Below are 27,996 nucleotides of genomic sequence, written 5' to 3' on the forward strand. Positions count from 1 at the left end.
AGACCAATCCAGCCTTAGCCAAGGAGTGCTGGCTCTGCCTTTCTCTCTCTTCTTCAGCATATTGCACTGTCCCTATACCCATCAAGTGTTGGAACCAGTCCAAAATCACTCTGGCTTCTAAAAAAGAAAAGGGGAATATATTTTCTGAAAGAGCTGACACCCTAGTATGTGATTATCGTACTGCACAGGCAAACCAAGCATCCCTTCTCTTTCGGACCTAAACTCAGTCTCTTGCTGAGTTAGCTTCATCCTCTCTCCTAGTCATAGGCCCTATCACTCTACACACCCCACTACTCATCCAAGCCCCTTTCTGCTTTACAAGATCACAGGGCAATAAATCAGTGGATAATCTCCCATCCTCTGCTGCAACACTACAGTCAAATTGGAACTATAAAATACCTATTGGTCCAAACGGATCAACTATCAGGACTCCTGGAAGCCAATGGTCATTTTCTATGGCCATTTTTACTTCTTATCCAACAGTCTAGGCCTGAGACTTCAATTGTTCTTTTCTGTCCCTTTCACATTTTCCTTGGATATCACCTCATACTAGCATTCCTACCCATTTTCACTGTAAAAGAGTCTCAACCTCTCACCTGTCACCCCTTATAGGAAGCACCATGGCAGCCACCCTCGCGGTTTGGAGTGCAGAATGAGGATAGAGACCCCCATACGCTGCAACTCACCTTTTTTTCTCTACACCTTTCAGCTTGTCTCCATAATCAGGGAGCCTTCTTCCTCTGTGGACAAAACATGTATGTCTGTCTCCCACAAAATGGACAGGGACTTAAACTCTCATCTATCGCTCACCCAATGTAGATATAGCCCCCAATATTCAGTCCTTGCCCATCCCCAGAACACACCATATCCAATACAAAAGAGTGCCCGAGCTAATCCCTCTCCTTATTACACTCAGCATTTCATCAGGGGCTAGCACTGGAATAGGGGGACTGGCAACTTCCCTCTCCTACTATCAGAGCCTATCCAAAGACCTTTCTGACAGCTTGGAAGAAATAGCCCAAAGTATTGTTGCAGTACAGGATCATATTGACTCACTGGCAGCTGTTACTCTCCAGAATCCAAGAGGACTAGACCTTCTCACAGCAGAGAAAGGGAAGCTGTGCCTGTTCCTTGAGGAAGAGTGCTGTTTTTATGCTAACCAATCTGGTATTGTAAGAGATGGGGCCAAGAAACTAGCTGATCCAGCTTCAAAAATAAGACAGGAGTTATCCCAGACCTGGGCTACATGGGAGGTGGAGGCGGGGGTCGGGAAATGTTTCCTTCCATTGACAGGACCAGTGTTAATGCTACTCATAATCCTAGGACCAAGTCTTCTAAATCTGTTAATTCACGTTACCTCATCTCGTCTAAATGCCTTTAAACTTCAAATGGTCCTGCAAACCAGAAGAATTCCCTAAAAACCTCTCTGAGAGGAAGAAATGGGATGTTAACCCCTTGGTCTTCGCCCCTTTTCAGCAGGAAGCAGTAAAAGAGCGGTCATCACACCTGAACACAATAACACCCTGTGGTTATTGTACCACAAGGCTAAAAAGTTTGTGGGACAGGGCGGGGGGATGACAAGGCTAACCCATATTTTGTAAAACTACTTTTTAAAAATTCTCTGCTGTTTAGATAGTCCCATATTCTGTAAAGTAAACTCTGCTAATTTTATTTTTATTTTATTTTTATTTTTTTAAATATATTTTATTGATTTTTCACAGAGAGGAAGGAAGAAGGATAGAGAGCTACAAACATCGATGAGAGAGAGACATCGACCAGCTGCCTCCTGCACACCCCCCACTGGGGGATGTGCCCGCAACCAATGTACATGCCCTTGACCGGAATCGAACCTGGGACCTTCCAGTCCACAGACCGACGCTCCATCCACTGAGCTATACCGGCTTCAGCAACTCTGCTAATTTTAAACAGCCCCTTATTGTGAAAAAATAACTTGGCTTTCTAGCCTGCTTGAGTAATAAGGAAGATAATTAGTTAGCATAATAAATTCGAGAGGTACCTCATAAGGCTGATGGACTTTGCTATTCAGCAGGGTTGAAAATCTGCCTATTATTACCTGCTGTTGGCTGAACAGCTGAAGGCAATATCCCTAACCTGAAAATCCTTTATTGTTTACCAAACCTTATCTTTGATATGTGTGTTTGCTTTGCTGAAGGGCAAAATGTATCAATAAAAAGCCTTGGGTCCGGACATTTGGGGACCACTCCACTAGAGAGTAGGTATCCGTCTGGCTTGCCCAAATATCTTCTAAATATATATTTATTGCCTAGTTTATCAATTTATGTTGCAGCCCATTCTCCAGACTCCTGAACTCTTGCTGCAAACAAACAAACAAACAAACAAACAAACAAACAAAACAAAAATCGCAGCATGGTTTCCGGAAATTATTTTTATTGTAATACTATATGTGAAATTCATTGAAAAATTTGGAAGCTGGAACCTCAGTTGTTTAAGGAGTTTAAAGTATAGCAAGTCAGATTGGGGGACTGTGGGGGGACAAGCCCTGGTGGGTTTTGCTCAGTGAGCCCCTTTTCATTGCTGCTGGATTGGTGAAACACTTAATAAAGCCATTTACATATCAAATTTACTCAGGTGAATTTTACCAATGTAGGTTTGACTGGATAACATATTTTGGTGCAGAGAAATACAAGAAGGCAAACAATACAAAACTCCCCAGCATAGAATAGATCACATTATATAGAATCCTCTGGGGAAGTGGACTAGAAAGGAAGATTGAAGGAGAAGAAGGAACAGCATAAAAATTCTGACCATGGCATAGGACTCCTTGAATTTCTTAAATGGATATTCTGGGCATCAGAATCCTAAGCTATTTACATATTTTAGATATATTTATTTTATTTTCAGAAAGGAAGGGAGAGGAAGAAAGAAGTAGAACCATCAATGGTGAGAGAGAATCATTGATTGGCTGCTTGCTACAAGACATCTACTGGGTTTGGAGCCCACGACCCAGGCATGTCCCGGACTAGGAATTGAACCCAGACCTCCTGGTTCGCATGTGGAAACTGAATACCTGAGCAAAGTGGGCCAGGCTTTGGCTCTTTTTATTGAGAGTATTCCCTTTGACATCTGTGTACCTGAGCTGTCCTAAATCCAACCTGCCTGACTGTTGTGCAAATTGGTGGACTCTGGGATACATTCAATAGTAAGCAACCGACTCTGTGTGCCTCACTCTCCCTGCTTGCTTTCTGATGATCTGGAGACCCCCATTCACAGGGTCTTCATGTACAGGATCCCAGTGCACCACCAGTCACCAACTACCCAGGGTCCCTGTATGCCTATCTTCACAGATGATGTCTCTATCTAAACATGCAATTTCTAAGCCTCATTGCCTTAGTACTGTGCCTTTTTGAATATTTTGATGGAAAAGTTCAGATTCCATTGAAGAATTTTGCTGGATTTCTCAGTTGTGGTCTCTAGAAGAAGTAAAGTGTCAAGTGCAGAACACCCGGTTGAGAGACAACATGCAGCAATGAGTTTTCTTTTGTTTTGTCTTGTTTAAATGTGGTGGGTTTTAAAATTGATTCTTTAGAGAGAGATGAATGGAGAGAGACAGACAGAGAAGCATGCATTCATGTGGTCCAGAAATATTAATGGTTGCCTTTGGACCCGACCTGACACCTGGACATGTGCCCTGACCAGGAATCAAACATGTGACCTTTGTGATGCACAGGACAATGCCTAGCCACACTGGCCAGGGTGCACTGACTTTCACTTTTCTTCGTTATCTTGCATCTGGTAGCTAATAATCACTATTAATGGTAATAACAATGGGTAAGTCCAGAACAGGACATGCTGGCAAGTGCTTTACATAAGTTATCCCCACAGGTGAATCTCACCACAATGTAATGGGACACAGTCTCTATGTGTGGTGAGGAACCAACACCTAGATCATGCAATGTTTAGCCCATGCCCTTCCTCCCCCAGAACCTGCCCATTTTTATACTTTTCCTCAAATTCCCGAAGTTCTGATTCCCATTATGAACACTGTTCCCTGTCAAGCAGGGATAGGATGACAAGATGCAAGTCAGAGATGGAGAGAGAGAGAGAGAGAGAGAGAGAGAGAGAGAGAGGAGAGAGAGAGAGAGAGAGTTTGATGTAAGAGTGAAGCATTTTCAGATCTTTGTTATCTGATCCCCTTTCTTGGGTTTTAGGAACTCACCATATGTTATAGAGATTTCAGCATTTTCCCTTACCACTAGAAGTAGCAGAGTGTGCCTGGCAAGTGTTGCTCAGTAGACCATAGCAGATGACCAGGGGCTCCCTGTACAGTATGGTGGCCATCAGCCATGTGTGATGATTAAGCCCTTGAAATATATCTAGTGCACTTGAGTAGCTAAGTTTTTATTTTAACCTAACTTTCAATGTAACACATTCTTCGGTTATTGTTTGGAGCACCTTGGGTGTATGAGTGAATCTATTTTTTCAAATGTTAGGAAATTCAAATAAATACCCAGCATTTCTGATTTAAAAGATTAAAATTTGTACTCAATCCTTAGTGAGATGGCCTTTGAGAGACATCAAACTAAGAAGACTTTTTGCAAAACATGAAGGAAAAATAACTCATTAATATTTTTGTGGTGGGTAAGTTCTTCTAGGCTGGGCTAATAGCCAAACTAGCAGAGAAAGATTAATAGGAGAACATCAGGGTTTAGTACATGTGCAAGGAGGCTTCACATAGAAATGATAAATGCATAAAAATTTCAAACACACTGAGGTAACATTGGCTGTACAAGACAGTTTTTTAATTTTTAAAATACATTTTCATTGATTTCAGAGAGGAAAGAGAGAGAGAGAGAGAGAGAGAGAGAGAGAGAGAGAGAGAGAGAGGTAGCAACATCAATGATGAGAGAAAATCCTTGACCAGCTGACACCCATGGCCACCACACTGGGGATCCAGAATGAAACCTGGCATGTGCCCTGATGGAATATCAAATGGTGACCTCCTGTCTTCATAGGTCAATGCTCAACCACTGAGCCTGGCCGGATGGACTGCACATAACATATTTTGAACAAAGGAGATAGGGGGGAAATGGGATATTATTTTTCAGAAGTGAGAATGGGAGATTTGCAAGTAGTCGAGGAAGAACAGAACACACGTGTCAGGAAAATTAAGAAACCATGCGACACGGGTTATCTAGCTGACAGATACCTGCCTGAACCCTCATGTAGCCTATCATTAAAAATTAAAGGGACCAAGACTCTGCCAAAGTGAAGCTGCTTTGGGGGATATTGATTTTCAGCTGTTAAGAGGCAAAAGTCTCAGAGAGAACCTTTGGACACCCCCAGCCCCCTTCTGCCCAAAATATTAGAGAGAGGGAAACCTGCTTCAGGAAGGTTGTTGCCTTTGCCTGATTTCAGTGAAACATGGTAAACAAGAGGGCTTCAGCAGGTGTCTATTAGCTAGAATCCCCTCCGCCCCCGTGACAGCATCAATCAGGCATGTGCGGGTGGTTCCCAGACATTGTTGGCCCCAAGCAGTAGGGTTAAAATTCCACAGTGGCTGCTGGGACCAGTGTTGAATATGGTGGCAGTTCAGCTCACCCAGAACACCTCATGAGCCCACAGCTGGACAGGGAAGAGGCGGGATCCTGGTAGGCTGGGCCCAGGACCAGAGGAAGAGGGGGGAAGGCATGGAGGGGTGACTCAGGTGAACTTGGAGGGGAGGGAGAGGAGTCAGTCCAGGTACCCACATAAACTGTCCTTGGGAACTGTCTCCTGGGCCCTGAGTGAGGACAGAGAGTTGAGTAGAGCCTAGGACTTGGGGGAGACCCCTCAGGGTTCTGCCTCCTGACACTCTAACACTTGTAGAGGACACCCACGACTGACTCTCTTATCCTCTCCTCATCCAGCTTCTCAGGTGAGGAGGGATCTCTATGCAAATTTATTCCTGAGCTCTGAGGATTCTAAGTTCTTTTCTTCCAAACTGTGAGTCTTAGCAACCAGGGGAGCAACCAGTGGACACCCTGTTCCAGGCAGGATTGGACCAGGACTGGTGGGGCAGCCAAGTCCTCTTTCCAAGAAGTTGCTTTGAGGCTGGTCCAAGGCCCTGGAGCTGTGGGAGCCCCTCCTGTCAGTGAGAAGCTGTCCTTCAGGGGAGTGTTCCTCCCCACGCTCTGGACCTCTCCCCCAACAGTTACACACCCGGAGGGCCCTACCCTCTTCAAGTCCAGTTTCTCAGAGGACTGAATCTGGGAGAAGGGATCTCGCCCACAGGTGAAGGTTCCTGCCTTTCCCTCCGGGCTCCTGGATGGGTAGCCCAGAAGGATTTTCAAAAGGTGTGCTTCACCCAAATCAGTACACACATCCTGGGGAATGCACACCTGCCACTCTGAGTGCTCTCCAAGACCTTTCACATAGGCTAATCCTGCAGTGGACTGGGCGTCCAGAGGCCATTGCAGGTGGCTGTTACTAAATCAGGAGGCTATTGTACAGGGGGTGTCATGGAAGCACAAGTCAGCCCCCAATTCCTTCCTGATTAGCCCACCCTGCTTTTACCCCTGGCTTAATCTTTCTCGTCTCAGTGTCTTCACCTGAAAGAAACAACAACTGACAGCATTAAAGTTCAAAGTTTCCTGGCATGAGTCTGGCTAGAAAATCACCTTCCACTGATGCATCCCCTGCCCTCTCTGTCACTTTTGTCATCTCCCTTGTACCCCGGTCTCTCTTGTGTCCTCATATTGGCCAAGCACTTTACTCTCCCAGAATTTGTACAGTCTGTCCTCATGCCCAGAACAGGATCCTTCCAAGCCCCCCAATGGACCCTCCTTGCTCAGGCCTCAAGGCAGGAGTCTGCCTGCCTCTGTACGTTTCCATACCAGGCCCTGTGTTTCTAGACAGAATTAGTTACAAAGAGCCAGTTGTAGACAATGGTATCATTTGCTTCGGATGTGTGTGTGTGTGTGTAAGTGTGAGTGTGTGTGTGTGTGTGTGTTCTATTTTCATCCTAAACCTTGTGAGGAGAGACTGTGTGTAGCTCTGAGCATGGCATTAGCAGCCACAGTAGGACAAATACATGCCAAATGCATCTAGAAGAGAGGAGGGAGGGTAGGCTGAACCTCTAGTTCCAAGGTGAAATAATTGAGGTTTTTGGTGTTGTTGTAGTTTTCTATCTGCTCTGCTCTAGGTGACAATCCCTGATCCACTGGGGATGAGTGCAGTGGCCTCATTTGTACTCATCTGTTCATCCATGTAGCCGGAAACCTAAAACTCTGCTAGTTCATATGCATAGGGAACATCTGGAGGAATGGCGGGGTAGGCTCACAGAACAAGGCAGCCTTACCACCCTGCCTGTTACTCTCAGCCCCACGACCTTCCCACAGCCTATGGTAAAGAGATGCAGGGCCACCTGCATGACAGGGACACAGTGCCCACTGCCACTATCCCTCTCAGGAAAAGTGTCACAGTTTGAGGAGTCTGAGTATTTCCCAGGCCTGAGTGAGGAAGTGAAACAGGACACAATGTGTCTGAGGCTGCCTGTCACTACTTGAGCCAAAATTAGCAGAGACAGGGTAGAAGAACATGTGAGTGTTTATTCCAACAATGGGGTCAATAAAGGGGTCAGTAGTCGCTCACCCTGGAAATGCTGCTCTGGCCCCCTGGGGAGAAGATAGCTACCTGTAGCTGCCAGCTGCAAGTGTAACATGGAAAGGGGAGGGGAGGGCCTGCAGTCCGGCCTTCAGGAGCACAAACTACTACAACACGGTGGCTAATCTTCTATGACCCAAGCAACAGCTCAGCCCCTTCCTGGGAACGGAGAATGGTCAGCCTTCCTGAGAAAAGAAGGGTCAAAGCGTGCCCTGTCCTTGGTCTGTTCCCAAATGCAATTATTTTCTGAGTAAGCCCCATGGAGGCAGCTTATGTTTTTAGTACAGCCTGGTTCATCCTCCAGTGTCCCAGGGCCTCTCATTCATAGTTTGTTAGGTGAGTAATGATGAAACAACTGTGGCTCTATTCTTATTACATGCCCTTCCCCCCTATCAGAACCTGATTTCAAAAGAACCCACGGAGATGCCTCAGGCCAGCTTGAATGACAGGGCCTGGGCCTCTGCTTTGCGTGTCGCCTCTCCCTCTCCTCTCCAGCCTGACTTTTGTCTCCTAAGGAGACTATGGAAAAGCAGGCACCAAAACCTGTCACAGGGAGGTGCCAGCCCCCTGGGCCCCCTGGAGGCACCATCCCAGAGGAGAGCCCAGGTTAAGGTTAATCTAAGGGGCAGCTCTGCCAGAGGCTGCGCACCAGACTGCGGCTGGTGCCTCCCACCTCTCCTCAGCTTTGTTGGCCTGCTCCCCCCTCAGGAGCCTCCTGCCCCTCTTTCTGTTTTCAGGCCCAGTTGCCACTTTGCCCAAAGGGATTTGTTGGGGAGAAGAAGGCTTGGGGGAGGTGAGCAGAGCAAACGGGGCAATTGGGGCTCCTGACAGAGCTCTGGTAACCCAAACCCCAGGGGAAGATGAGGAGAGGAGCTGTGGAGAGAGACACTGTAATTGCATGTGGCCGGCTCTCCTCTGCCCAGGAAGTTACAAAAATGTCCCTGTCCAGACAGTAGGGACAGTGGCCTAGCCGGGGCAGGGAGCTCTTTTCTAGACAGAGGGCTGCGGTGGGGGTGGGAGAGGGGCCAAGCCTTGCTCAGGGACCCCTGGAGGTGAGTGGCAGCCCAAACCTCAGAGGGAAGGGCCCGAGGGAGAGGGCTGCAGGGAAACACAGACCAGGGGTGGCAGTGGGAGGTAAGCTGGGGGTCGGGGCCTCCTGTTTCTCCCTGCACATCCGAGCCCACCCCACCCACCCCACCCTCATACCGGAAGCACCGGGTCCCCCACACTGCCCCCCACCTGTTCCCACCCCTTGCAGCTGGTGGGCGGGCCCCAGCGCCCCCTCCTGGGCTCCCTGGGAGACCCCGCTGGTGATCTCGGGATCTCGCGAGGGTTCGCCCCTGAGGACCCGGGCCACAGCTCCAGGAAGCTCCTGAGGCGGCCACCGCTGCTTTCCCTCCAGCCGCTGTGCTGTGCAGACCAGGTGGTGAGGAGCGCGGCCTGTGGAAAGGGAAGTTCACACTCTGGGTTCTTGCTTTCTCTGGGGTGAACTTGCTTCCTCCTTGGGGCAGCTTGTGCTGGTCATGGTACCCTGCAGCCCCTCCCCGCCGCCATTTTCCTCTGAAAATGAGCTCCCCGGGGGTTGGAGGGAAGGCCTGAGGGAAAACCTGGCTCTTCCTGTGAGGCCAGGCCCTGGGCTGCGCACACGTGGCGCTCGCTGAGGAGACTGACACGCAACAATTCATGGAACTCGGGCATCGACATTCATTGTTGGACCTCCGTTGGCCGACTTTGCACTTGACAAAGGGTGCCCCCCACCCCCCACCCCACCCCACCCCACCCCCGGGATCGGCTCCTCTGGCTTCTCAAGTCTGTGGGCTCTCAGGCCAGCCCAGCCATGCTCCAGGGCGTGGGGGACACAGAAGGGGCAGAAATGTGGCTGCTGTACGGTGGGCAGTGTCCACTTGGGAAAGGTCGCTTTTGACAGAGCATAAGGCCTGTGGCCAACGTTGTCCTCTGGATCAGCCGGTGAGAAAGTGGTGGTCAGGTTTGGGGATAAGAGGTGATGCCCACTGAGAGGACAGGGTCCTGTCTCCCGGGGTGTGTGTGTGTGTGTGTGTGTGTGTGTGTGTGTGAGAGAGAGAGAGAGAGTTCTCACCTGATGATATGTGTGAGGGTTTCTTATCTTTGTTACTGGTTAAGGTATTACATATGTGCTCTTATCGCCCCATATCCCCCCACCCCTCAGTCATGCCCTCCCCCTCACCCCCGGGTGTCTGTGTCCATTGGTTAGGCTTGTGTGCAGGCATACAGGTCCTTTGGTTGATCTTTCCCCCTCACCCCCACCTTTCCCTTCGTTCCCTCTGAGGTTTCAGCAGTTGATCATGCTTCTCTGTCTCTGGATCCATTTTTGTTCATCAGTGTGTGTTGTTTATTATAATCCACAACTGAGTGAGATCATGTGATATTTATTTTTCTCTGACTGCCTGACTTCGCTCAGCAGAAGGCTCCTCAGCCCCATCCATGCTGTTGCCAATGGTAAGTGTTCCTTCCTTTGTATGGCAGCATAGTATTCCAGTGTGCAGATGCACCACAGTTTTTTAATCCACTCATCTGCTAATGGGCACTTAGGCTGTTTCCAAATCTTAGCTATGGTGAAGTGTGCTGCTATGAACATAGGGGTGCATATATCCTTTCTGATTGGTGTTTATAGTTTCTTGGGATATATTCCTTGAAATGGGATTACTACGTCATATGGGAGTTCCATTTTTAGTCTTTTGACTAAAAGTACTGTTCTCCACAGTGGCTGCACCAGTCTGCATTCCCACCAGCAGTGCATGAGGGTTCCTTTTTCTCTGCATCCTCGCCAACACTTGTCGTTTGTTGATTGGTTGATGGTAGCCATTCTGACAGGTGTGAGATGGTACCCCATTGTCATTTGGATTTGCATCTCTCGGATAATTAGTGACTTTGAGCATGTTTTCATATGTCTCTTGGCCTTCCTTCTGTCTTCTTTCGAAAAGATTTTATTTAAGTTCATTGCCCATTTTTTTTAAAATATATTTTATTGATCCCTTACAGAGAGGAAGGGAGAGGGATAGAGAGCTAGAAACATCGACGAGAGATAATCATCGACCAGCTGCCACCAGGGATGTGCCCGCAGCCAATGTACATGCCCTTGACCGGAATCGAACCCGGGAGCCCCCAGTCCGCAGACCGACGCTCCATCCACTGAGCCAAACCAGTTTCGGCTCATTGCCCATTTTTTATTGGATCATTTATCTTCCTTTTACTAAGTTGTATAAGTTCCCTGTAGATGGTGGAGATTAAAACTTTATCAGTGACTAGAAGCCCGGTGCAAGAAATTCGTGCAAGGCAGGGTATTGTCCCTCAGCCCAGCCTGTACCCTCTCCAGTCTGGGACTGCTGGCTCCCAACTGCTTGCCTGCCTGCCTTCCTGATTGCCCCTAACCGCTTCTGCCTGCCAGCCTGATCACCCTCTAACCACTCCGCTGCCAGCCTGGTTGATGCTTAACTGCTCCCCTGCCAGCCTGTTTGCCCCCAACTTCCCTCCTCTGCCAGCCTGGTCACCCCTAACTGCCCTCGCCTGCAGGGTTGATCACCTCCAACTGCTCTCCATTGCAAGCCTGGTCCCTCTCAACTGCCCTCCCTTGCAGGCCTGGTCCCTCTCAACTGCCCTCCCTTGCAGGCCGGGTGCCTCCCAACTGCCCTCTCCTGCTGGCCATCTTGTGGTGGCCATCTTGTGTCCACCTGGGGGCAGCTATATTGTGTGTTGCAGTGATGATCAATCTGTATATTACTCTTTTATGAGATAGGATAGAGGCCTGGTGCACAGGTGGGGGCCAGCTGGTTTGCCCTGAAGTGGGTTACAGATAAGGGTGGGGGTTCCCTTGGGGTGTGGGGCGGCCTGAGCGAGGGGCCTGTGGTGGTTTGCAGGCCGGCCACGCCCCCTGGCAACCCAAGGGGAGGCCCTTATATTTGGAATTTATTTTCCTTCTACAATTGAAACTTTGTAGCCTGGAGCGGAGCCAAGCCTGGGGCTCCGGCAGCCATTTCTGTGGCAGTTAATTCACCTTCTACAATTGAAACTTTGTAGCCTTAAGCGGGTGAGCCCGGCCAGGGTGTGCGGAAAGCTTTGCTTCCCCTGTTGCCGCCGGCAACCGTGGCCTACTCTCTCAAGCTCCATTCTGCCGCCATTTGTTTGAATTTGTTTACCTTCTATAATTGAAACTTTGTAGCTTGAGTGGAGGCTTAGGCCTGCAATGGCTATGGAAAGCTTGGCTTCCTCTGTTACCTGGGAAACCTTGCTCTCTGTGGCTGTAGCCATCTTGGATTGGGGTTTATTTGCATACTCGCCCTGATTGGCTGGTGGGCGTGGCTTATGTAGCTGAGTGATGGTTAATTTGCATATTACCATTTTATTAGAGAGGATAACATTTGCAAATATGTTCTCCCATACATTGGGCTTTCTTGTTGTTTTGTTGATGGTTTCTTTTGCTGTGCAAAAGCTTTTTATTTTGATGTAGTCCAATTTGTTTATTTTCTCTTTAGCTTCCATTGCCCTAGAAATGGTATCAGTGAAGATGTTCTTTCGGCATATGTGTGAGATTTTGCTGCCTGTGGATTCCTCTAGTATTTTTATGGATTCCCATCTTATGTTCAAGTCCTGTATCCATTTTGAGTTTATGTGTTTGTATGGTGTAAGTTGGTGGTCTAGTTTCATTTTTTGCATGTATCTGTCCAAGTTTCCCAACACCATTTATTAAGAGACTCTCTTGACTCTATTTTATGTTCATGCCTCCTTTTGCCAAATATTAATTGAGCATAGTGGTTTGGGTCAATATCTGGATTTTCTATTCTATTCCATTGGTCTATATGTCTGTTCTTGTGCCAGTACCAGGCTGTTTTGAGAACAATGGCTTTGTAATACAACTTGATATCTGGTATTGTGATCCATCCAACTTTGTTCTTCTTTCTCAGGATTGCTGTGGCTATTTGGGGTCTTTTTTTATTCCAGATGAATTTTTGCTGAGTTCTTTCTAGGTCTGTGAAATATGCTGTTGGTACTTTAATGGGGAGTGCATTGAATCTATAGATTGCTTTGGGTAGTATGGGCATTTTAATGATGTTGATTCTACCAATCCATGAACATGTTATGTTCTTCCATCTGTTTACATCTTCTTCTATCTCTTTTTTCAGTGTCCTGTAGTTTTCCGCATATAATTCTTTTACCTCCTTAGTTAAGTTTATTCCTAGGTATCTTTTTTTTTTTTTTTTTGGTGTGATGGTAAATGGAATTGCTTTTTAATCTCTCTTTCTATAAGTTCACTATTTGTGTAAAGAAATGCCATGGATTTCTTGGCATTAATTTTGTATCCTGCGACATTGTCCAATTCATTTATTAAGTCTATTAGTTTTTGATGGATTCTTTCAGTTTTTTTATATACAATATCATGTTATCTGCAAATAGGGACAGCTTTACTTCTTCTTTTCCAATATGGATGCCTTTTATTTCTTCTTCTTGTCTAATTACAATGGCTAATACTTCCAGTACTGTGTCAAACAGGAGTGGTGAGAGTGGGCATCCCTGTCTATTTCCTGCTCATAGGGGAAATGGTTTTAGTTTTTGCCCATTGAATATGATGTTAGTTGTGGGTTTATTATATATCACTTTTATTATGTTGAGGTATGAGCCTTGTATTCCCACCTTGTTGGGAGATTTTATCAAGAAAGGGTGTTGAATTTGGTCAAATGCTTTTTCTGCAACAATTGATAAAACTATGTGATTTTTATCTCTCAATTTGTTTATGTGATGTATCACGTTATTGATTTGCGGATATTTTAACATTCTTGCATTCCTGGGATAAATCCGACTTGTTCATGGTATATGATCTTTCTGATGTACTGCTGGATCTGATTTGTTAGAATTTATTGAGAATTTTGGCATTTATGTTCATGAGGAGTATTGGCCAGTAATTCTCTTTCATTCTGTTGTCTTTATCTGGTTTTGGTATTAAGGTGATGCTGGCTTCATAGAAGGAGCTTGGAAATGTTCCTTCCTCTTGAAATTTTTGAATAATGTGAGGAATATAGGTTTTAGTTCTTCCTTGAATGTTTGGTAAAACTACCCTATGAAGCCGTCTGGCCCCAGGCTTTTGTTTGCTGGAAGCTTTTTGATGACTACTTCAATTTCTTCCATAGTTATTTGTCTATAGAGATATTTAGATTCTTCCTGATTGAGTTTTGGAAGGTTATATTTTTCTAGGAATATATCCATTTCCTCCAGGTTGTCCAGTTTGTTGGAATAGAGTTGTTCATAGTATTTTTTAAAAATCCTTGTATTGCTGTGGGGTCTGTTATTATTTCTCCTCTTTCATTCCTGATTTTGTTTATTTGGGTTCTTTCTCTTTGCTTCTTGGTGAGCCTTCCTAGAGGTTCATCAATCTTGTTTATCCTTTCAAGAACCATCTCTTGTTAGTTGATCTTTTGTATTTTTTTTTCTTTTTTTTGTCTCTATGTTGTTTATCTCGCTCTGATCTTTATTATTTCCTTCCTTCTGCTTCCACTTGCCTTTTCTTGTTGCTCTCTTTCTATCTCTTTGAGTTGTAGGGTTAGGTGATTTATTACCATTTTTTCTTGTATTTTACTGTAGGCTTGTAGAGCTATGAACTTCCCTCTCACGACTGCTTTAGCTGTGTCCCATAGATTTGGGATTGTTGTGTTTTCATTGTCGTTTGTTGTCTTGATGTTTTTTATTCCTTTTTTGATCTCTCCGATAACCCAGTGATTATTTAATTGCATGCTGTTTAGTCTCCTTGTATTTGATATTTTTGGATTGTTTTTATTGTAGTTGATTTCCAGTTTTAAGCCACTGTGATCTGAGAAGATGCTTGATATGATTTATATTTTCTTGAATTTGAAGAGACTTTGCCTGTGACCCAATAGTTGGTCTGTCTTTGAAAATGACCCATGTGCACTTGAGAAGAATGTATATTCTGTGGCTTTGGGGTGAAATTTTCTGAAGATGTCAATTATTTCCATCTGGTCTTGTGAGTCATTACGCATTGATGTTTCTTTGCTGATTTTTTGTTTAGAGGATTTGTCCAATGGTGATAGTGGGGTATTAAAGTCTCCTAGTATGATTGTATTGCTGTCAATCTCTCCCTTGATATCCTCCAGGAGTCTTATTATGTATTTGGGTGCTTCTGTATTGGTTGCATATATGTTTACCAGTATTATTTCTTCTTGTCAAATTGCTCCCTTTAGTATTATGAAGTGGCCTTCCTTATCTTTTTTTATGTCTTTCACTTTGAGATCTAATTCGTCAGATATAAGTATTGCTACCCCATTTCCATTCACCTTTTCATTTCCATTCACCTGGAAAACCTTTTTCTATCCTTTTACCCTCAGTTTGTGTGCTTCTTCTTTTCTGAAGTGGGTTTCTTGTAGACAGCAGATATATGAGTCATGTTTTCTTATCCAATCAGTTACCCTATGTCTTTTGATTGGGGCATTTAATCCATTTACATTTAAAGTTATTATTGACTAGAGGCCTGGTTCACGAAATTCGTGCACGGGGGTCCCTCAGCCCAACCTGCAACCTCTACAATCCAGGAGCTCTCAGAGGATATCCTACTGATGGCTTAGGCCCACTCCCATGGTTCTCTGTTCTCTGCGGGGCCTGGAGGTTTCCCTGCAGCCATGTAGATGAAGCCCCCATGCCCTGCTGTTGCTTTCTGCCTGCTGCCGCCATGTGCCATGTGAAGGAAGCCCCAATGTCCTGCAGTGTGCTCTGTCTGCCGGGCCTGGGGGCTTCCCAGACAAGGACACACTAAGGAAGCCCCCATGCCCTGTTGTCCAGGCCCTGTCTTCAGGGCCTAGGGGTGTTTCCACCTCCACCGCCCACTAAGGAAGCCCCCAAGCCCTGCTGTCTTGGCTCTGTCTGCCATGTCTGGGGACTTCCCTGCCACTGCCCCACTAAGGAAGCCACCAGGCCTGGCTTTGCAGGGCCTGGTGGCTTCCTGGCTGCCAAGATCAGGAAGCTGCCATGCCCTGTTCTGCTGGCACTGGAGTCTTCCCGATTGCCTCAGCGACCATTGGGAAGACTCCATGCCCTGCTCCTCCACCAGCTCCGTGGGCGCAGGGCCTGGCGTCTTCCCGATCTCCACGGCGACAGGCCCTGCTCCTGCACCGGCTCCATGTGTGCAGGGCCTGGCGGCTTCCCGCTGCTGCAGCACTAAGGAAGCAACCATGCCCTGCTCTCAGTGCTCTGTTTGCTGGTGTGACAGGCCAGACGCTCCAGCAGCGGGGCTGAGGGGACTGGGCACCGCCATATTGTGTGTATGGGGGCCGCCATTTTGTCGCGGACTGATGCCTAATTTGCATATTACTCTATTATTAGATAGGATAAGTACTTGTTTGTCACCATTTTAATTCTTTACCCCTGTGTTCCTTCTTCACTTCCGATTTTTTTTTTTTTCAGCAGACCCTTTAGCATTTCTTGCATTACTGGTTTGGTGGTAATAAACTCCCTTAGTCCTTTTTTGTCTGTGAAACTCCTGATTTCACCTTCAATTTTGATTGATAGCCTTTCTGGGTACAGTATTCTTGGATTCAGACCCTTGCTTTGCAAGACTTTGTATATTTTATTCCATTCCCTTCTGGCCTGACATGTTTCTGTTGAGAAATCAGTTGCTATTCTGATGTGGGATCCTTTGTAGGTAACTTTCTGTGTCTCTTGGCTGCTTTTAAGATTTTTACATTTTCGTTGGTGTTATCCAATCCTCCTTCCTATCTAATAAAAGAGTAATATCCAAATCATCCATCACTCCACTACACCCACAAGCCACGCCAACAAGTCAAACACACTGGCCAATCAGGATTGAATATTCAAATAAACTCAACCAAGATGGCTACGGCCACAGAGAGCAGGAGGGTGGCTTGGGTTTCCCCGATAATGGAGGAAGCCAAGCTTCTGTCTGCCCTTGCCAGACTAGGCCTCCACTCAAGGCTACAAAGTTTCAATGATAGAATACACATAAATCCAAACAGAAATGGCAGCAGCCATGGAGCTGGAAAGAGCAGGAGGATAGGGTTGCCCCTGGAAATGGAGGAAGCCAAGCTTTCTGCACACGCTGGCTGGCCCAGGCCTCCGCTTGAGGCTACAAAGTTTCAATTATAGACGATACATAAATTCCAACAGAAATGGCTACAGCCAAGGAGCGAGCAGGAGTGTTGGCTCCGCATAAGGCTACAAAGTTTCAATTGTAGAAGATAAATATACCCCAGATACCAGGGCCTCTGCTTGGGTCGCCAGGGGGCATGGCGGGCCTGCAAACCACCACAGGCCCCTTGCCCAGGCCGCCCCACGCCCCAACGGTACCCCCACCCTGATCCGGGACACCCTTCAGGGCAAACCAGCTGGCCCCGCCCATGCTCCAGGCCTCTATCCTATCTAATAAAAGAGTGATATGCAGATTGACCATCACTCCAACACACAAGTTGGCTGCCCCCTTGTGGTCAAAGATCCTGCCCCCATGTGGACAGTTAGTAGGGCAGTTGGTAGGAAACAGGCCTGCAAGTTAGGGAAGTTTTGGGCCTTCAAGCCAGCAGGGAACTGCAGTTAGGGGGCGACCAGGCCTTCAGGGGAGGGCAGTTAGGGCTGACCAGGCCTGCAAACTGGCTGGCAGAGAGCAGTTAGACATCAATCAGTCTGGCAGGGGAGTGGTTAGGGGTTGATCAGGCTGGCAGGCAGAAGCAGTTAGGGGCAAACAGGAAGGCAGGCAGGCGAGCAGTTGGGAGCCAGCAGTCCTGGATTGTGAGAGGGATGTCCGAATGCCCGTTTATGCCCAGTCCCACCGGATCGCACATAAACGAGCAGTCGGACATCCCTCGAAGGGTCCCAGATTGGAGAGAGCGCTGGCTGGGCTGAGGGACACCCCCCCCCCCCCCCGACCCCGCGTATACTAATGTCTTGCACCGGGCCTCTAGTTTAATTATAATGTGCCTTGGGGTTGTTCTTTTGGGGTACATTTTGCTTGGGACTCTGTAAGCTTCTTGGATTTGTGTGCACTTTTTCTTCCATATATCAGGAAAGTTTTCTGTCATTATTTCTTCAAACAGGTTTTCTGTTCCTTGCTCAGTTTACTGTCCTTCGAACCTCTATTATGCGGATGTTGTTTTGTTTCATGATGTCCCAAAGTTCCTTTTGGCTCTACTCCTGCTTTTTAATTTTTTTTTCTAGAAGCTTCTCTACTTGGGTGTTTTTCCTACCTTGTCTTCTAGCTCACTGATGCAGCCCTCTGCCTCTTCTAATCTACTCTTGATGCTTTCTATTGAGTTCTTTACAGCAGCGATGTCATTTTTCATTTCTTCTTGGTTCTTCTTCATTTCCTCTTGGTTCTTACACATATTGTCGAATTTGTCTTCCATTCTTTTCAGCCACCTTATGACCATTTCTCTGAATTCTTTCTCTGACAGGTTGCTTGCTTCTATTTCTTTTACTTCCTTTTCGGGCGATGCCTGCTTTTCTTTCATATGTGGGCTTTTTCTTTGGATCCCCATGATCTCACTTTTCCAGGTGTCTGGTTATATAATTCTCTCTCTCTCCTGCATTCATTTAAAAGCACAAAATACAACAGGACCAGGTCCAATGCAGAAGACACCGAACATAAATATATTCATGATATTAATAACCCCAAATGAAGGTGACCACCAGGAAAAGGTGAATTATAGGATAGGAGAGAAAGAAGAAGAGAGAAAAGAAGGAATACAAAAATGAAATTGGGAAAAAGATAAAAACGTAACAGAGAAAACAAAGAGAATAAGGAAGAAGAGGGGAACAAACTATATATATGGGGAGAAAACTTGAATAGAACAGCCACTAATCCCAACAAATGCCAGCAAAAAGTACCTGGAGATGAATGCACACTACAAACAAGAACTAATATTAAGTGAGGGCAGGGAAAACAGAAGAAAAAAAAAAGAAAAAAAAAAGAAATAAGCAAAACAATCTCACACACTAGCATAAAAATTGATATAATCATCAATCAAGCAAACAACAAAGAGAGAAAAATATTGGATAGTGAAGAAAGAGAAGAGAGAGGTGTGTATGGACTTGGAGAAGGGGATTGGAATATAAGTAGGGTGAAATTTTATCAGGGGTAAAATGAAGTGATAGGGAAAATCTAAAGCAGAAATAGGGTAAGGGAAATAGGACAACAACAGGGGAAAAGTGAGGAAGACAGTGATGGCAAAAAGGTAAAGTTGAGAGAGTAAAATGATGCTAAAGGAAAGATGAAAATAGAATGTAGAACACTAATCCCAAAGTAAAATAAAGAGAAAGTAAAATGACACTTTAAAAAATATATAAAATAGTAGTAGTAATAATGCTGATGGAAAACAAAGATGCAATAATTGAAAAGGTAAAATCAAGTGAGGAAAAAAGAAAAAAAAAATAGTTTCTTAATTAAAAGATGAAAAAAATAAAAATAAAAATGTGCAGTAGTAAAGGACACTCACTTCCTCTACTGTTCTGTTTGTCACGCCTGTTTCCTAGTCAGGACAGTGTAGAAGTTCCCTGAGTTCTACTGCTCCTCTGTGTTGTAAGCCAGTCCTGAGTTTTAAGCAGGCAGTACATCTCTATTTCTTGTATTCTTTTATTTGTGTTTACACAAGAGTCCATTTGTGATTCAAACCCTGGGTGGCAGTGTTTCTGGATTGACCTCCGGGTCTATAGGTTCTCTCTAGCTGGTGTTTAGATTTTGTTTTCCCGGTGGCACTTAATACTTGTTTGTGGGAATGGGTTGCCCCAGAGCTGTTTCTCTGATGGTTATTCCCCGCTCTGATCCCCAGGGTCCAGAAAAACAACTTTCCCCTGCAGTCTCTTTGGGTGTCCCCAATTGGGTGAACCTATGTATTGGGCTTAGTAATCAGAAGCAAGGACTTAAAGAGGAAAAAAGAGAAGAAAAAAAAAAGAGCCAGAGTAAGTGTGCGAACTCCAGGGCTGTATGCAAGTCTGTGCAGTCTTTTTTCCCCTTGGGTCTAAGCAGCTGGCACACTTTTAAAACTTCTAGGCTGTCCTTTGGTATCCAGATCAAAATGAGTTGCTTTTTAGAGTTCCCTTCTGTTAGCAGCTCTGAGGACCCCCTTCCACATTCAGGGATCATGCTAGCCACAAGGGCCATGGATTTTTCTGGGCACAGAATTCCCCAGGTTCTCCAGCTCCCGCTGTGTAAGAGTTTCTCTCTCCTGCCAGGTCCATGAACCTCACCTTATCCCAGGCAAAATCTGAACTTTCTGTGAGGGAGTGTATAGCCCCTCTGAATCCGCGTGCTTGCGCCAATTGGGGACCTGTATTCTCAGGTTCACAGCTGTTAGGTGGGTGCCATAGTTGTAGATTCCCCGGGCTTTTCATGCTTCCGATAACATTCACTTTCCCCTTCAAGATGGCATGGTCTCCGCATCTGAGCTGGTCACTCTGGGAGGGAACCCAGCAGAAGAGGGGACTGCCCATTCAGGGAAGCCCTGTCCAGCAGTGTCCCACAGTCTCCTGAAGTATAGCTGTCCCTCAACTCACCAACAAACACTCCAGTGCGACCACATACTCTCCCTTTGTTTTCTCACATATTATCTTCCAGTCTGCCTTCTTGTCTGCAGCCATCTTCTGTCTCTCCTTCAGCATCTTGTAGTTTTCTGAGTAGTGGTCTTTTACCTCCTTAGTTAAGTTTATTCCTAGGTATCCAAATTTTTTGATGGGATGGTAAATGGGATGGTTTTTTAAAATCTCTTCGGTAAGTTTATTATTGGTGTATAAAAATGTCATAGATTTCATGGCGTTAATTTTGTATCCTGCTATTTGCCAAATTCATTTCTTGAGTCTAATAATGATTGATGGAGTCTTCAGGGTTTTCTATGTACAGTATCATGTCATCTGTGAATAATGACAATTTTACTTACTTTTTTTTTTCCAATTTGGGTGCCATTTATTTCTTCTTCTTGTCTGATCACTGTGGATAGCACTTCTAGTACTGTGTGGAACAGGAGTGGTGAAAGCAGCATCCCTGTTTTGTTCCTGTTCTTAAGGGAAATGGTGTTAGTTATTACCCATTGAGTACGAGGTTGGCCATAGGTTTGTCATATAAGGCTGTTATTATGATCCTTCTAGTCCCACTTTGCTGGGCGTGTTTATCAGCAAAGGGTGTTTGGCTTTGTCAAATGCCTTTTTTTGCATCAATTGATATGATTATTTGATTTTTGTCTCTCAGTTTGTTTATGTGATGTATCACATTTATTGACTTGTGGATATTGTACACGACTTGCATCCCTGGAATAAATCTCACTTGTTCATGGTGTATGATCTTTTTGATGTAATGCTGCATCCATTTTGCTGGAATTTTGCTATGGATTTTAGCATCTATGTTCATCCGGGATATAGGCCTGTAATTATTTTTCTTTGTGGTGTCTGTATGTGGTTTTGGTATTAAGGTAATGCTGGCTTTATAGAAAGATCTTAGAAGTATGCCTCTCTCTTGCATTTTTTGGAATAGTCTGAGAAGTATTTATTTTAGTTACTTTGGTGTTTGGTAAAATTCCACTGTGAAGCCATCTGGTCCAGGGCTTTTGTTTGCTGGAAGCTTTTTGATCACTGTTTCAATTTCATCACTACTTATTGACCTATTCGTGTGTTTTTTTTTTATTCTTCCTGATTGAGTTTTAGAAACTTGTATTTTTCTAGGAATGTGTCCATTCCGTCAAGGATGTCCAGTTTGGTGGATGCATGTCTGCTCAAAGGCTGGGTTAAGAGAGCTTAATGTGGGAAAGCCCATGCATGGGGACTGATCCCCAGAGCCTGTGAAGGTCCACAGATGCAGGGCTTGCTCTGGAACCCAGGAAGAGCATCTTCCAGCCTCCTCAGTGCCTCTCTGGATCCAGGAAAGCAGCGTGGATGTTTTTTTTTTCCTTCTGCACTTTGAGCATGTCATGTTCTCCCAAATAGCTCAGATGAATTGGGGGGACTCCTGATTTCTGTCAATAGTGGGTGTCCCAGCATCAGGATCATGAGAGGTTGGCTGACATTCCAGGAATGCAAAAAGAGGGCTCTCAGCCTTGGGAGCACATTCTAAGGACCACCCTCCCGCTCAAAAAAAAAAAAAAAAAGAAATTGTCAGAAGAGCATATGCCTTGGGATTCCAGTAAGAATCATGTGCTCAGAGACTGCTCTGGGCTGTACATAAGTGAGAGCCATGATGAGGGCAGGTGTTAGTGACCAGGATGTGGTAAAAACATCCCCCAAATTCATGTGTAGGTGCTGGGAGTCAGTGGGGCTGGTCCAATACTGGGCAGGAAGGACAGCCCTTGATGCACATGTGTTCCTGCCCCCAGTGCCACAGCTCATGCCCTGGGAAAGCAGACTCTGCATGGGGGTGGAAAGAGGAATGGTTTTTGCTCTTGAAGATGATATGTCCGGCTTTGACTTTGTTTCTAGGTCATTCTAAGAGGTCCCTCCTTCCTCCTTGTATATCCTATAGTCTGGGATCTCATAGAAGCTTCCTGAGCTTGGTGTCCTACAATTTTCCACTTTCTGCCTGGTGCATGCAATGTTAGTGTTAAAGAGTAATACAGCCCCCCAGGTACCACCACTCTTGCTAAAAGCCCAGGATACAAGTCTAGATTAACTTCCTAAACTCATTACATTTTGAACCTCTTCCAGAAATCTAATCAACCAGTCTGGAATTTTCTGGTGAACACCACTGTGGTAGTCTGTCACATGGTCCCTCTCTCTGGAATAGGAGAGTTGTTTGGGCATCACATTGCACCGGGTAGATAAGAGCCTGCAGAAAAGTTGTGCATCTCTCTTTCTCTCCTCCCCCCCCCCGTCTCTTTCTCTCTCTCTCTGTCTCTCTCTCTCTCCTCTATCTCAATCTCTCTGTCTCAATCTCTCTATGTCTGTCTCTCTCAATTTTAAAAGATCCAATGTGTGATTCAGTGCAGTATGGGATATCCCAAATTATGGCAGATCTTTATAAGCCAAATTCTAGTACAGCTTCAGATCTTTGAAGGGGAAGGTGTATCTGTGCACTGTGCTTAATCCTGAGAGAGGACACACTTCCTCACAATCTGAGTGAGAATTTTATCCCCAGAAGGAGCTTTTTGAAACCAATTTACATGGTTTGTTCCCTGGGGTTGAGCAAACATTAGTTATCCATACAGACTTTGGCAGTCATGTTTAGGGCCAGGCCCCTGGAATTGCCTGGGCCCAATGTGCTGCCTGTGGAAGGTCGGGATGTGGATGAAGAGGCCTGAGCCAAAGAAAATGCGCTCTGGGAGCAGTTCCTTGATAAGGATACACACATTTTGGCCCATGTGTATTTTTCTCTGTGCCTCTAAGATCCCAAAGAGCCCATGCCCCTCGCCCCTCAGTGGCTTTCAGAATTGGATAAGTCACTTCCCAGGTTCCACTGCCACACCTCTCCTCTGGCCTCTGCACAGCCCACATTTTTACATTTAATTTTCTCAAGTCAGTTTGCTGAGCTCATCTGGTTCTTCTGGAGGAAATGCCCTTAACCTCCACAGAGGGAGAGTGATTGAACTTCCTGCCTGAACTCCCCTTCACCTTGGGTGTAAGTAATCCACCCATTTCCTTCTTAACCACCATCCTTTTAAATTCTCAAGTTTACCTAGTCAGATACTTTGAGTTTCCCAAGTGTGCACCTTGTCTTGGGTGATTCCCTTGCTCCCATTACAAACTTGCAGCCCATCCCTTCTCCTGATCAATCACTAGGTTTGATTTTGGCCCTAGCTCCTTTGGGGAAGGCTTGATCCTCAAAATCTGGAAGACCAACTGTCCCTCTGTTCCTCTTTGAATGGGTACAGATTTGCAATTGAGGTAACATCAAGTGTCAGGGACTATTTGGTACTCATTATATTCCTTTTTCTCTTGAGAGGACACCTTGTCTGCCTAATGGTGTGTTAACAGGAACATTAGGGAATTTAGATGTGGTACCAACAACCCATCAAGTCTACTTCCATGTTGGTTTCATTTTATTTTCCTTTCATTAATGGACCTAGGATTTAGTTGGAGGTGTGAAGAGTGCAAAACCCAATCAGGTTAACTGCTTGGAGATCCAGTACTAAGGTTCAGCTTTCAGTTGGAAGTTGCCATTTCAGCTAGGACCTCAAAAGAAGGTGAGGCCAGATGGGGTATAATAGTTTCTGAGGAGGCTGAGGAGGGATCTGAGGCTAGAGCATGAGAGTCACTGCCCAGGTCTGAGCAGAGGGCTCCCTGCACCATGTCCACTCTGGTGAGTCAGGAGCCTAAGGTGGTCCTCAAGGACTTATAGGAGAAGGTCCCACAGAGAATTGTCATTTTTTCCTAAAAAATAAGCAAACTTTGCCTTTGCCTCTTGATGCAGGTTAGCCTTAATCCAAAATGTTTTGATTTATGCTTTGATATATCCCATTCATAGCCGTTTACATGGCAAATTTCCCTGCTATCTTAAAGTAGAATATCACTAAGTAACCTATTGTAGGCCAAATTGGCAAAATCCTTTTTGGTATTTTAGCAGCCAGGCTATATGTCTGACAACAGATCTTAAGGGAGGTCTTTCATAAAAGCCAAGTGATGTTTAGAAAGAGAGGAAGGGAGAAAGAGAGAGAAAAACATTGATGGGAGAAACATCCAATAGCGGGCTCCTGCCCACCCTCTAATGGGGGTTGGGAATGGAGCCTGCAAGATTCCTTTGGGTGCAAGGGGGGATGCTCAACCGACAGAGCAACACTGACCAGGGCTTTCAATCTCTTTTTGGGAGGGGGCTTAGTTGTGACATGTGAGTCCTCTCTTGTCATGAATTAAGTGGTCATTCTAATATTCATAGAAGGGACACACAATAAAATGTCCATATCGGAATTAATGGTTATATTTCTCACCTCTAGCTTCCCCATGCTTTAGAAATCTTTTGTGCTGCTTTTACTCTTTCTCACTTAAAACATATCAAAGGCCACAAGGTACGCATTGTGTGGGTGTTCCTTAATCTTCCCCATCTGTTTTATTTGTTGGAGCTTAGCAAGACGTGGTGCTGGACCGGGGGCTGCTACCTATTCCAGGTGCTTTCAGTCCTGGAAAGATTTTCCCTGAAAATGTTGGGACCATCTCTCTGATTTCCCATTACTCATTGCACAGCAGAATTACAGGTAGAAAGTGGGTAGATGTGGGAGGTGTCTAGTGTCCACCTCACCACTCCTTGGTGCCTGGTGAGGTGCTTGTCCTGCCAGCAGCCTAGGAGAGGTCGGGCTGAGTGGCTTTCGGCCCCTAAGCAGAAAATCGGATTGGGGTAAATTGGGACGCTCCAGTTGTTGCCAGAGCACTGCCTTTGGCCTTCAGATGGTTTTTCTGGACTGAGAGGAAATGGGGTTGCTCATGCTCAGCCTGACATGATGCCTTGCTCCCAACCATTTCATAGGATCTCTTTAAGAGCCACTTCATCAGAATGAACAGCCAAGCTCCACACAGACTCCTGGACCTGGCATGCCAGAGCCTCCTGAGGGATGAAGCATCGGCCATTACTGCGGTGGAGTGGCTGCCTATGGAGCTCTTCCCACCTCTGTTCACAGCAGCCTTGGCCGGGAAGCACAGCAATGTCCTGAAGGCCATGGTGCAGGGTTGGCCCTTCCCCTGCCTACCTCTGGGAGCCCTGAAGAACCATCCACAGCCTTACCATGATATCTTGCAGGCTGAGTTCGATGGGCTCGATGTCCTGCTTACCCAGGAGACTCAACCCAGGTGAGGGGGATTCAGCAGCCTGGTTGGGCCCTGGGGATTTGATCAGTTACATCTGGGATACGGGAGAGTGCAGGGCCAAAGAGAGAGTTCAGGGAGGCCGTGAAGCTACTGCAGTGGTCATTCTGAGATCAGGTTTCGCATATATAGGACTGATGAAGATGCAGAGGGTTCCCAAAGGGACATGAGTCCACCCTTCCTGGTGGCACCTAAAGGTACCAGAAATGAGGTCCATGAAGGATCCCAGTAGTTCAAGGAGCAGCTGATTTCCAGACTCAAGGCCATAGTCTCATTCCCTGTTATCTTAATTCATCCCAGTGTACATCCCATTTTCTCTGCAGGAGATGGAAAATGCAGATGCTCAATTTACAGAGGGGAGCTCATCAGGAGTTCTGGATCGTGTAGGCCAGAACCAGAGCTGATGTGTGCTCACTCCTGGAGCCTGAGTCCCCACAGCCCATGAGGAAAAGGGGGAAAGTGGATAGCTTAAGAGCAGGGCCAAAGCCACCCTTAGCCCCCGTGGAGGTGTTAGTAGACCTTTGCCTCAAGAAAGGTGTCCTTGATGAGTCCCTCAGCTATCTTTTTAAGAAAGTCAGAGAAAGGAGAGGTGTGCTACACCTTTGCTGTAAGAAGCTGAAGGTTTTTGCCATGTCGAAGGGAAACATTAACATCCTGGGTATGGTGCAGTTCAACTCTGTCCAGGATTTGGAAGTAAATTGTACCTGGAAGCTGTACACTCTGAAGAAGTTTGCTCCTTACCTGGGCTAGATGGCCAATCTTCGTTGGTTCCTCCTCTCCAATGTATTTACGTCTTCTCACACCACCTTGGAGCAGGAGGAGCAGTGTGTTAGCCTGGTCACCTCTCAGTTCCTCAGCCAGTCTCACCTCCAGGAGCTCTATTTGGATGATGTCTCCTTCCTCAAAGGTTGCCTGGACCAGATGCTCAGTTGAGGGGTGGTGAGGTTTCCCTGCAGACCAGAGCGAGCTCCTTCTCATTTCAATACACAGTGATGGGACCTCCTATGTGCTGTCCATCAGCAGTGCTAGAGAGCCTGAGTCACCAGAGGGTCCACACAGTCAATGTCTTGTTCATTGCTCTGTCCCCTTTCATGTTATCAAGTAACACCCCCATAGACTAAGGTAGGATGTATGAACTAAGAAAGATGCTACTAAAGAGACTCTTGCTAGGAATGGAAGTAATGGGGGTTTTGGGCCAGTGATGGTAGATTGGGAATCTTCTAAGTGGTGTCTAAGGGAATTTTATGCAATGGAACCAAGTGAGGACGGCAGTGAGGAGAGGAAAGCCCATCAGAGTTGAGGTTTCAGGGGTTAAGGTCCACACTTAGAGATTTGGTGATGGCAGCCTTTCAATCCAAACCTGCCTCGAATCACCTGTCTGTCAAGGCTTGCCAAAGGCTCCTGCTAAGGGAATGCCTGGTAAATGCAGGATTCTGGAGGGAGGAATCATGAAAAGGGATAGGTAGTTTGTAGACTATGCAGTGATCTACGTTCCTGCAGGGTGGCAGCCCCCACTGGATTTTGCCCGACCTTGTCCAGATTAGCCTGTTCTGCAACTATGCCATTAGCCTCATGGGCTAAGAGATTAGGGTGACAGGAGTCCAGCTGTGGCTGGAAGGGAGCCCGAATTGAAGGCATTTCGGTTCATGTCTCTAATACTAAAGTTCACTGGTTGCTTCCTGCTTGAGACATTGGGTCAGGATCCTTTCTGAGCTCCTCCCACCTTTACCTCCCATCATTCATGCTCACAACACCTGTGTGTATGAGGGTGGGGTGTATGATGTGCTCCTGGTGACAGATGAGCAAATGGAGAGTATGAGGTTTCATCCAGTTGAATACCTCGCAGAGCAGATAAGAGACTGAGAAAAGATTCCACTCAAATTTGCACTGACATGAATCACACTTTTCACTGTGCAATATCCTGGGTTTGATCATCATCTGGAAGACTTTAGACGTTGGTGACATGGGCCTCTTTACCTTAAGGCCTGCCTCATGCTGATGTCACTCTCCCCCCATGATCCATCACCCTCACCTAACTGCTCTATGTCTCCCCAGTTGACTGAAGATCCCTTTGGAGACTCTGTCCATCACGAACTGCCTGCTTTTAGAAAGTGACTTGAGACATCTCTCCCAGCACCTGAATGACAGCAAGCTGAAAGTCCTGAATTTAAGGAGGCTCAACCTGACCAACCTCAGTTCTGGGCCCCTGTAATTTCTGTTAGAGAGTGCCTCCCCCACCCTGCAGGACTTGGATTTGGATGAGTGTGGGATCATGGACCGCCACTTCATGGACCTCCTGTCTGCACTGAGCCACTGCTCCAAGCTCATGACCCTAAGTTTTTGTGAAAACACTATCTCCATGACCATCCTGGAGGACCTGCTTCGCCACACCATCGCGCTGAGCAAGCTGAATTACGTGCTGTTTCCTGCCCCCCTGGAGAGTTACAAGGAAAGGAGCAGCACCATCCACCTGGGCTGACTTGCTCAGGTGCATGCCAAGCTGAAGCATATGCTCCAGGAGTTGGGGCGGCCCGGCATGGTCTGGTTCTGTGCTTACCCCTGTCCTCACTGTGGCTGTAGAATCTTCTATAACCCAAACCCCATTCTGTGACCCTGATA

The 27,996-nt window shown here is 46.2% G+C and overlaps 2 pseudogenes across 2 annotated transcripts in view; both read left to right on the forward strand.

The window, feature by feature from the left end:
- Positions 1-27,996, forward strand: part of LOC307096509 (melanoma antigen preferentially expressed in tumors-like) — a 313,827-nt pseudogene that overhangs the window by 68,669 nt on the left and 217,162 nt on the right. Inside the window, exon 3 of the transcript in view lies at positions 25,151-25,234. The product of the transcript in view is annotated as a melanoma antigen preferentially expressed in tumors-like (transcript). The remainder of the gene's footprint in view (positions 1-25,150; positions 25,235-27,996) is intronic.
- LOC307096484 (melanoma antigen preferentially expressed in tumors-like) lies at positions 25,819-27,988 on the forward strand (annotated as a pseudogene). Its single transcript has 2 exons — positions 25,819-26,070; positions 27,443-27,988. The product of its transcript is annotated as a melanoma antigen preferentially expressed in tumors-like (transcript).

The sequence above is a fragment of the Cnephaeus nilssonii genome (genome assembly GCF_951640355.1).
Source record: "Cnephaeus nilssonii genome assembly, chromosome: Y".
Classification (NCBI taxonomy): domain Eukaryota; kingdom Metazoa; phylum Chordata; class Mammalia; order Chiroptera; family Vespertilionidae; genus Cnephaeus; species Cnephaeus nilssonii.